Genomic DNA, 11,311 nt, shown 5'->3' with positions numbered 1-11,311 from the left:
GGACAAAAATGGAGCAGAAACTGAAGGAATGGCCAACCAGTGGCTGATCCAACTTGGGATTCATCAAACAGGTTGGCACCAGTCCCTGACACTATTACTAATACTATGTTGTGCTTCAGCAGCTGACCAAGACTCATATAGATAAGCCAAGCATCAGCTGGAGGTCAGGGACCCCTATGGAAGAGTTCTAGATCTCTGGGATCTCTCAGAGACTGAGTCACCAACTAAAGCGCAACATGGGTTGCCCTGAGGCCCCTAGGACATATATAGTAGACAGCTGCCTGTGGAGCCTTAGTGCAAGTGGATGCACCTAACCCAGTAGAGACTTGATGTCAGAGGTGAAGTGGTGGTGGAAAGAACTCTGCCAGGGGGGACTGGGAGGGAGCAGCATTTAGGACATAAGTAAATAAAATCGTTACTTAATAAAAAATTAAAAATGCTGTTATATAACATTAAAAAAAAGAATTTGAGTCTTAGTAACTGGCAGCCACTGCAGGCAGGTGCACATGGGTGCATATGAATGTGTGTGGATATGTGTGAATGTGTGTAGGTGTGTGTGCATGTGTGTGGGCAGGTTCATTTGGTATCTTGACCTTAGCTCAGCCTTAGGCACAACAGTATCATAATGTCTCTTTTCAAATGAGAGAGTCCCCAACTCAGTTAGCCTTAAGTGCTTCTGCAGAGTACTTATTAGGGAATCTACTTTTGAAAGTGATGTTTCCCTAGAGAGTATGACTGTTGATGTAGCCTATGTGTATATCAGGTATTTTACTTTATGTAGGAATTCAAGCAGTAGCTCCATGCAAAATAATCCTTTACAGCTATTTACCCACAGATTCTTCCCAGGCACTTAAAAATAAGCTTTGCTTCTTCAAAATTAGTTGTATTTTAGAAATAAAAGTCACTGATTTAGTACTCTATTGAAGGTATAAATTTAGAATCTTATATAATTCTTGGGTGGCTTATCAGGTAACTGTTCACTGGCTAGAACCTTGCAAAGTAACAAAGTTATTATATAAAAGGCTTGTATATCATAGAAGTAGGAAGTAGTATATATTTTCCTTCAAGTAAAGTTAGGTGCGGTTCAACAGTTTTGATTGATATAATATGAATGGAATATTTATTAAATATTCAATATTCAATATAAATATTAAAATATTTGTAGTTTAGGAAGGCTTCTTTTTCTAAACAAGATAAATAAAGGGATATAAAGTAGCATGTCGGAGAAGTACCTTTCAGAAGTTCATGTATGTAATGGTAACATGGTGTACTTTGTTTCCTACTTCTGTGACCATATACATTCATGCCTTTTAACATGTATGTAATCTTTCCATCAGGAGGTGGAAAAGAGATAATTGAAAGAAATCAGATGCCTGAATGTCTAGAGCATTGAGCAACAAATGAGTCCCATGCCTCACCTACTTTCTAAATAACCTCATGAAGTTAAGTAAGTCTCTAATTAGCAGTTACATATGTTTTTGATGTCTTTGATCTCTCTTTGAGAGACACACTTATGGCTTATTAATAATGTACCTGCACATGGAAATATTTTAGATCGTTATCTGTGCAGTGTGATGAGTTGGGGAAAGGGATAAATTGGTTTAAGAATTGATGCTGTGTTACATCTCCAGCTGTGACTTGCACACTAATCTCCCACTTTATTACAGACAAGAGAGTGGAAGTAATAGGGCTCACAATAGGTGCCTATACAGTGCATTGTCAGCCACAGATCTTCATGAACGGCTTCTGCCCTGACATTGCTCCCACAGCAGGCAGCAAGGGAATTAATGAGATGATAAAGTGCTTTAGGGGCTTTGATCTCTTTAGGGGAAGTGGCTGTGCAAGTCCAAAGCTTTGTATTATCTTGCCTTTCCTTCCAACCTTCAAATTTTTCACATTATGCTGGCTTGTCAGTTACCTACCAGCGTCCTTTTCAGGCTACTGTGATTTTATTTCTCATTTTAAGAGTTTATGCTTCTAATTGAGAGATGCTGATGTTTCCAGATTCATCTTGACAGATTCATACGTGGCAAGAGAGACCTGCTGTCAATGGGCATCTTGAATTACATGTTTAAAATTGTCTTTGATGGTAAGGATGCCAAATTACTCACTTGACTAGAATGTTCTGTGGTTCTCTGTTAGCTATGTGATTGAAAACTGCAGAGGGTTGATATCTTTTTACTATGTTTGTTTGGTAGGTGAAATTGTTAATAAATTATACTTCTGCGAAATTCATCTTCTGTTGCTATTTGGAGAAAATTAAATAAATGAAAGACTTCGTAGCTTTGAAATTCAGCTCCTAAAAGTGTCACACTTTTAAATCAGATTCTATTTTGAAAGAATTCTCCTGGATTACCACTGTAGCAGGACAGAGATGTATTGCACTTTAATGGGGTGGTGATGGTGCTATTGTGTACCCACAGGGAATGTATGTCCAGGAAATGAATCACAGGTTACGTTTGCAGTGGAGTACCTGTCATTTTTTTGCCCTGGAGTTTTGAAGTGATTTCTGAAATAAAGGTTTTCAGTTCTTGAGCTTATTCTTTGAATGGTACAATAGATACTGGTCTAAAGAATATTCTAGAAGTGATTTCCTACTAAAAAAAAAAAACAGTAATGATTTCCCCAATTTTTAGATGTAAGTAAAATAGGCATGAATTTCACAATTCTGTGTCTGTGGGGGAAAATATTGAATGTAAAGAAAAGTAAATTACCTAGAGTCCTCAGGCCTGGATTAGAAATGCAGCAGTAAGTGCGAGGTTTCTGGTATAATGGCTGCTTGAAACCATTCAAATGCTCTTGGGATTCCTGAGGTGATGTATGACTCTGGCACCCAAATGAGAAATCAGGATCTTCAAGTGTCCAAGTTCACATAGAGGTAGATTCAAGTTGAAGTTTGATCTGAATTCCCAGATATATTATCTGATAAATCTGGCCCATTTCATGTTATGGCATAGATATAACAAAATATAGCATTTAACACACTCTAGCTGTCCATTTCTACTCCTGCCAACATGTAAAAAGAATATTGAAAAAGAATTGTTTTGAAATTGAGCTTCCATCTATCCTGGTTTCAGCTAGCCACTTCTCTGTAGAAGTCTCTAGGTTTGTCTCAACAATTTGGCAGCTTCAGAGCCATTAGGTTGTAGATGAAGAGATTCAAGTTCATATGTGATTATTTAGCTGCAAGACAGAAACACAATATGCTATCATTATTATTTGGTGGTCCTTGAGATAGTCATACACTGTAAGGGGTACCTTCCCACCAAAAGACTGAGAAGATAGTGATAAGCACATGTCCCTTTGGAGTCAAAAGAAAGCATATACTAGAGGAAAGTCAATTCCATCTAATAACACATGCAGATAGTTTATGTCATTAGTTCAAAAAAGAGGTGTGGGTATGTGTGTGTGTGTGTGTGTGTGTGTGTGTGTGAGAGAGAGAGAGAGAGAGAGAGAGAGTATGAAAAAGAGAGGGAGAAAGGGAGAGAGGGAGAGAGGCAAAGAGAGAGAACATGAGCATGTGTATATGGTTATACATGTGGAGTGCAGATGACAACAACCTTGGGTTTTGCTCCTCAGAAACCATTTTAGTTATTTTACTGAGACAGAGTCTCTCGCATTCCTCTGGAACTTTCCAAGTAAGTTGGGCTGGCTGGCCAAAAAGCGCAAGAGTCTACCTTCCTCTGCTTTCCCAGTATTGAAATTATAAACCCGCTTTACTCTACTCAACTTCTTTACATGGCTTCTGAGCTTTGAACTTGTCTCTTCATGCTTGTCCAAGAATCACTGAACCAGCTGACACATTTCCACATCCTCCCAGATATCTTTTCCATACTAAATACAAGCATATACATACTTCGGAATGTGTTAATGAAAGTCTGGTTTCAATTGTTTTTAACAAGAAAAATGGTGTTTCCTTCTTTAGATCCTGAGATATGTTATTTATCTTCTGCATTATGCAGAAGAATGTGTGTGTGTGTGTGTGTGTGTGTGCGTGTATGTGTGTGTTTCTAGAATTAAACAATTCAAATATCCTTCTGTAAAGATGCCTGGCATTCAAAAAAAATATTGCACATTTGATCTCAGGCTGCTGTCTATCTGGTTACTAATTTTGCCAAAAGGTTGAAAACAGAGATCTATGATGAGAAGTTATCATGTATTTTCATGTCTTTCTATTTCCAATTCTTCTTTCCATGCTTGGTACAGTGGCACAAATCCGAAGAAGCAAAGATTTACTAGTGTCCCCTCCCTGTCCGATTTTGATACCAGCAAATCACTGGTTCATTTGTTACATGATGTCATAGCCTTGTCTCTCTGCCATCATTCATCATAATGGAAGACTTCAGTAAAGAGATGAAATGTAAATATGAAAAATAAGTGTTCTTGTAATGAAATCACATTTCACAGTCAAAGAGCTAAGAAAACAGCGTCTCAGAAACTGTTATTAGTCTGTAGGGTGCTTGGGTTTAGGGAAGGAAGCAACTGGTAGCATATTCCCTTGGTCCTAGTGGAGAAAATGTGAACCTAGAAAGAAGGGTATGTGTGTGTGAACAAGTGATGTCTATTTATGGAGGGTGTGGTAGGATATTCATTTCTTCTAAATTAATGAATTTTGTAGCCCATAAAATTAGATGTATTGCTTGATTCTTGTCCTGTGTAAGTTCAGAAACCTATGCACATACACTAACCTTCACACAGACACACACACACACACAAAACCTCACATCACAGATGTAGCATGGGAAAAGAAATTTGATTGAGTGAACCACACTCACATAAAGTGTCCTCTGCAGTTGCCTCTAGGTAGAGAAGAGGAATTAGAATGAAGAAAAAAGCAAAACCTAATATTTTTACTTCCCATTCCTTTTCTGTATGATTTAGCCTTTTAAATTGCAGGTATATTATTTGTGTTATTATTTAAAGAGTAAAAAGACTGTGACAAGTCATGGTACTTTTGTTCATATAGGAGTCATGATGTATTTGTACTAGGCAAAGCTGTTTATTTAGAATATGCATTGTAGGGGCACACAATGGTATTTTAAATACACAAAATACTACTATTACTTTTAGATTTTTTGAGGCTGAAAATATACTTAATTATCAATTTCTCATCTCTTCAACTCCTTACTTTTTTATTTAAACTTTGTTTGTTTGTTTTGGTAGTTGTAGTTATTTTGTAGTTGTTTTGAGGCAGTCCCAGGGTGGCCTTGAACTGCTGAACTCTTGATCCTCTTGCTTCCAAGTGTCAAATATTGCCTTTACAAGTATTCACTGTCTGCGTTTTATTGTTTGAGCTTTCCCCACCACCAACTACCCCAATAGTACCAACTTGAAGGCTTAGAACAAGAGGAAGTAACCATTCACTGTTGTGCAAGTCCACAGTGTATATTTGCCATTTCCACTTGTCACCTTCTGGGTCAAAAAAAGTCATAGGGTTAGACTGATAGGGAGAGATGGAGACACATTACTTTGTGAGGGGAGAAATGGCTTGTTTATGACACAAGAGGAACTGCAGTGGTAGTTCTCAGTACCACCTGCCACATGCTATGCATGCTCATTGCCAGGCGGGGCCACCTTTATTTAAAATCTCAAGTCTATTTGTGGTGCAAAACTAGGTGTTGCTTCAGGTAATTGCTCTTGTGACAAGCTCAGAATCAAATCAGTGACCTCAGGCAACAATATTGTTGGGAATTGTTTCTAATGTTTTGTTTTATTCCAGCTCCCAAAAGCCTCACATCCATACCTCAGGGTCCCTTCCCACAGCTGTCTTCCATTGATAATAAAGGACTGCTGGCAAGGAGACAGGGTAGGACTTTTAGATTGGGTGGGCAAGGGACAAAGGGAGAGGGGAGAAATGGAGAATCGCCATGGCGGGGAGGCAGAAAGATAAAATTTGAAGGCTAGATGGCATGTAAGAATCTGGAAAAGTGATCAAAGGGGCCACTTCCCTGATTGGGTCCAGGATAGCAGAAATGAAATATAGAATTTAAAAGATGTTAACTCAGGAATACTGGAGTGGAATGCTTACTATCTGATGGGAGGTTTAGAAGTGCCCAACCATTGAGATAGACAAGGCATATTAAAATTAGCTGGTGTGTATGTGTCTTTCATTTGGAAATTCAAAGAACTCTTGGGCAGGTGCAGCATGCATGACCACAGCAAACCAAAGTGGTTTAACTAATTCACTGCTACACAACATTACTTTTCTTCTTTTATATTGATTTTGAGACAGAGTCTTTCCTGCTGGGGTTAAAGCAGTTGCAATCTCCCTGCCTCAGCCTCCCCAGTGTTGGAATCATATTCAAGATCCAGCTGTGTATTTTATATTTACATAAAAGTCCTGGTGTTCTAGATCAGATTTCTTTTATCCAACTTGTAATTTACAGTTCCAATCTGTGGACTTTTCACTCTGTTGACATCAGATGGAGTTCAGAATTTCTGGATCTGCCACACTCATAGGGAAACATGAAAATAAAAGAGATGGATGCCCACACAAATTTTTAAGTGACAGATACAGAAACAGTAGAGTCCAGTCAGATGTTTGGAATCACACTTATCTGGAAGGGAGCTTGGGAAGTGGGGTCTGGTGATTATGTGTCCAAACAATCAGGAAAGGCTTGGGAACTAGCCATAAACTGTCACACCATAGTGCTCCCCCACCCAATGGTAAAAAGAGAAGAGAGAAAGGGTCTATTTTGTATAAGTTCTATAGGACCTAATTTATTTCCTATCAGTTGAAGATTCTGAGTTTCAGTAAAGGATTAGATATAGAAAGAAACGCTGAGGGAAATTTAGTGATGAAGCCTGAGAATAAATTTAGACTGTGATTTAGCTCTTCCTCTCTGAAGAGAGAGAAGGGCTGAGCATGCAGCAAAGAAGTTCAGCAGAATTGTGTTCAGCAGGCCTTAGGCTGTTCAAAGACAGTTTCTGCAAGGCTGGGCCCCTAGCCAGAACCCTCCGCAGCGGATTCTTGCTGCATTTTGCAGGAATAAACTGGGGGAGCCCAGAGGAAGCATGGTTCCATCAAATCCTTTATTTTGGGAAGCAGCAGCCAGTGTTGTTGGCCAATTACACTCTCAGTGGGAAATCTGAGTGAGGCATCTTCATACCATGGAGCACATGGGATAATTAAAAATTAGTCTGGGATCAACATAACTCTTCAGCAACTAAAACAAAAATGTTACTGTCAGTTTATTCCTTTTCTATTCTACTGGATTGTCTTAGTGACTTTTCTTGTTGGTGTGAATAAGTACCTGTCAGAAACATGCAAGAGAAAGAGTTTTTTTTTAACTCACAGTTTCGGAGTCCAATCCACAATCACTGCATGTTTGAGGGAGTGCAGAGGTAGAATTTCTTCCTCAGTTGGATAGGAAATAAAGACAGCATACAGGACAAGGCTACAGTCTTATATAACCTAGAGAACACACTCTATTGGCCAACTTCCATTACCTAGGCTTTCTGTCCTGCCTTTCACTTCCAACAGTACCTTCAGGTTATGAATCCACCTAGAGAGGGATTTGGAGGGAGCACTGGGAGGAGAGGACGGAGGGGGAGATGTGATTGAATATAAAGTGAATAAATTAATAAATTAATGAAAAAAGATCGATCCGTTGAATAGATCAGAGCCTTCTTGACCTACTGCAATTTGGAGATGCGAACACAGATACACTCAGAGCTATGTTCCATTCATTGCCTGAACATTTCTTCATCTATTCAAATTGACTCCCCAAATTAGCCATCACATGACTGTGCAGAACAGTATTCTGAAAGCCTTGTTTGAGAATGATTTTGGGTTGTTTGAGGTCTTTTTGGCCTAGAAACTTATTTGTACACTGTCAGAGTCCCATGCAGATATCTGATGTTTGCTTCACTCCAAAAAAGAAAAATAGAGAAAGAGCACAAATTCTCATCTTGGAGGCCTCATCTTTTAAGTGATTTCAACTCCATTATCCTGCTAGGTCTGAAAAACATCATTTGTCAGAAGAAGCTTCAACTTCACTCCTCACTTTCTTTGTCTTCTATTTTTGTAGTTTGTGTATTTCATCACAATGGGATGTTGACTGCAAAAAAATTCTTATATGGAAAATAATTTAGATAAAAATCATTAGTGGGGATTGGGTAAGGGGAGGGAAAGGTGAGGCCTGGAGGTTTTAGAGAGGGGGAAGACAGGAAGGAGAAGGGAGAGATAAGGAGACTGAAGAGACAGAGGAAGACGGAGAAGGAGAAGGTGGATAGAAGATGGAGCAGAATCAGACGGCCTGGAGGAGATGCGAAGACAGGGCAGGGCACTGTTCATGCACTGACAGACCTCAGCAGCCCCGGAATGACCTCAGGAAACGGAAACTCTGCCTCCAGCATCACCGGCAATGCCCCCCAGAATGGTGAGGATAAACCACCACAGGCCATTGTGAAACTCCAAATCCTGAAGCATGCTATCGAAGGGTTTGTGATCCAGGAGGGGGCAGAGCCTTTCGCAGTGGGACGTTCGTCCCTGCTGGTGGGGAATCTCAAGAAGTATGCACAGGGGTTCCTGCCTGAGAAAGTCCCACAGCAGGACCACACCACCACCACCACAGACTCAGAGATGCAGGAGCCCTACCTACAAGAATCCAAAGAGAAGGGTGCTCCCCTCAAACTCAAGTGTGAGCTCTGTGGACGGGTGGACTTTGTCTACAAGTTCAAGTGTTCCAAACGCTTCTGTTCCATGGCTTGTGCGAAGAGGTATAATGTGGGATGCACCAAACGAGTCGGACTTTTTCACTCAGACCGAAGCAAGCTGCAGAAGGCATGGACCACAACCCACAACCGCCCAGCAAGGCCAGTCTGCCCACACTTACCAAGAACACCAAGAAGCAGCCCTCAGGTACTGTACCCCTTTCAGTTACTGCTGCCTTGCAGCTGGCAAATAGTCAGGAAGACTCCAGCCGGTGTTCAGATAACTCAAGGTATGAGGTACCCTCGTCACGCATCTCAGCCAGCTCGTCCACCTCCTGGCAACAAGGCCAGAGGGATCTGGAGCTCCCTGACATGCAGATGAGGGACCTGGTGGGCATGGGACACCACTATCTACCAAATGAGCCCACAAAATGGAATGTGGAAGATGTCTACGAGTTCATCCGCTCTCTGCCAGGCTCTCTGCCAGGCTGCCAGGAGATCGCAGAGGAGTTCCGTGCCCAGGAGATTGACAAGCAAGCCTTGCTGCTGCTCAAGGAGAAGATCTAATGAGCGCCATGAGCATCAAGCTGGGGCCTGCCCTGAAGATCTACGCACGCATCAGCATGCTTGAGGACTCCTAGAGACTCTGTTGGCTGCCCACTACACCACCAGGCAGCTAGGGTTCTAGCCCCAGGCATGCACCGTCTCCTGATGGAGCAGAGCCACACAGACATTCCTGAGGAACTCAGAAAAGGGCCAGTTTGGAGGGAAGGGGTGCAGCTGAGAGGAGGTCTGAGAACCTCTTCAGTGGCTCTCAGGGGCCATCTCTGTGGAAGGAGTAGAGGTAGGTGGCACAGAAGATGGGGCTTTCCGCTTGTAAATACTGATAGCACTGGCTTCCTTCCAAGTCCCAATGTTCTAGCCCCCGCCTCTTCTCCTTTCTTCGTCCCCCATTTCCAGGGGGTTTATGGTCAGGGCTCCCCAAACCTGAGTTGAGTTACTCCCAAGGGCAGCCAGCAGGCCTGGACAGAGGTCTTGAAAGCCCTCTCCCCTCTCCCCTCCCCCAGGCCTGGTTAACCTTCCGTTGCCAGCTTCTCCAAATTCAGCCTGTTCCCACAGCACTCAGGGGTTCTACTCCTGTTTCCTCTGCAGGTGGAGAGAGAGAAGCTGGGCCCAGTTTGGCTACGCCTGCTGGCACAGACACCTTATCGCTGTGTGTGTGACTGTGTGACTGGGAGCCTGGACTGGCTGACAGGCCATGAGTGCCCTCTGGCATCTCCAGGTGTTTTGTAGCAAACAGCCACTTAGTGCTTTGTCCTGGACTCTGCTCAGCCTGAGACTGGGGAATAGAAAGGGCAGACCCCAAGAGTTGGAGATTAGAGGTCCCCTCCAGATAGCAGGTTTCTAGGAAGGTCTCCTCACGACAGACTTGCAGTGTGTCCTGCTGGTTGGCAAACAACAAGGAAGCTATAGGATCTTAGACCATGTGGTCCAAAGGCTGTGCCTCCTGTGGCTTACCTGCCTGCCCACCATTACTTACCACATACCCATGGGAGGGAGTATAACTGAAGGCTGGCTGGAGGCTCTGTAGACGCAGCATTTGGCTTCCCACTCCCATACTTGGCTTGTAAAACTTGTATGGCAGTACCAGCTACCTAAGGAGGGGCAAGGAAGGAAGGGCCAGGACCTGCCTCTGTCCTTACCAACTCTGGGAAGTCAGCTCCTTCCAAGAGGGAGGGCACTTTCTCAGCTTGCTATGCCCCCTTCCCCATACCTCTAGGCAGGGTTGGAAATGAAGGACTTTTTAAACCTTTTCTTTTGTTTTTAAAAAAATAAATCTGTAAAGTCTGAAAAAAATCATTAGTGGGATGGGAATATTGAGTAAGTTTTAAGCCGAGGGGTCTTTAATAGAACATAGGAAAACCTTTGTGACACTGAGTAGGTCTTTTGCTTTCTTTAAAGTATTTTGGTAGGAAGAGAGCCTATTGAGGGGGGAGAATTTATAATGCTATGCCTTTGAATCATAGCTTTATTCAGTTTTATTCTAATGTATGCTAAGCATAAGATCTTGAAATTAAAGAGACATGTAAGATTTATTTTTGGCATTTTTCTCTTAAAAGTGACGTGGATTCTTCTCCCCCCCCAAAAAAAAATGTTAGCCAGATAGAAAGAATGATTATAATCAACTCACATCAGATTAACAGACAAGCCTCTTTCAGTGATTCAGACCTTAAGCAAACGTGTAATTAATTATAAAGCAGGGTTATGGCTAAGTTCCATAGCAGACTCGGGTATCTACACTCATGGAACTGAATTGCCTTCATGGATTTAATGTGCTGGCCTGCCATCCTATAATCTTTGATGTGGAGAAAAGCACAGCACATTTAGCAGCAGTGGAAAATCTGAGGTGGCTAGCTGGTCTGCAATCATAACACATCTTCCGGGGTGTCTGTGTGCTCATCACATAGCTGATAAGTGGACTTGCCAGGAACACACTGATTGGTCCCAGAGAGAAAGGAGCTTGGTGACAGTTTCAAATGTTTTAAAATCTACCAGTGTATATGATGAGATAGGTGTTTTGATACAGGCTGGGAAGAAATGGAGAAAAAACAATCATCATTGTAAGATCCTATGACATCTGTAGGATAGCATATGT

General features: G+C 41.9%; 1 pseudogene; it reads left to right on the top strand.

Moving 5' to 3' along the window:
- Nucleotides 1-8,308: 8,308 nt before the first annotated feature.
- Nucleotides 8,309-9,296, top strand: LOC114615059 (annotated as a pseudogene).
- Nucleotides 9,297-11,311: the final 2,015 nt, after the last annotated feature.

The sequence above is a fragment of the Grammomys surdaster genome, unplaced genomic scaffold (genome assembly GCF_004785775.1).
Source record: "Grammomys surdaster isolate TR1022 unplaced genomic scaffold, NIH_TR_1.0 126546, whole genome shotgun sequence".
Taxonomy (NCBI): Eukaryota; Metazoa; Chordata; class Mammalia; order Rodentia; family Muridae; genus Grammomys; species Grammomys surdaster.
The sequence above is the reverse complement of the archived record's forward strand: the minus strand, read 5'-3'. Positions and strand labels throughout refer to the sequence as shown.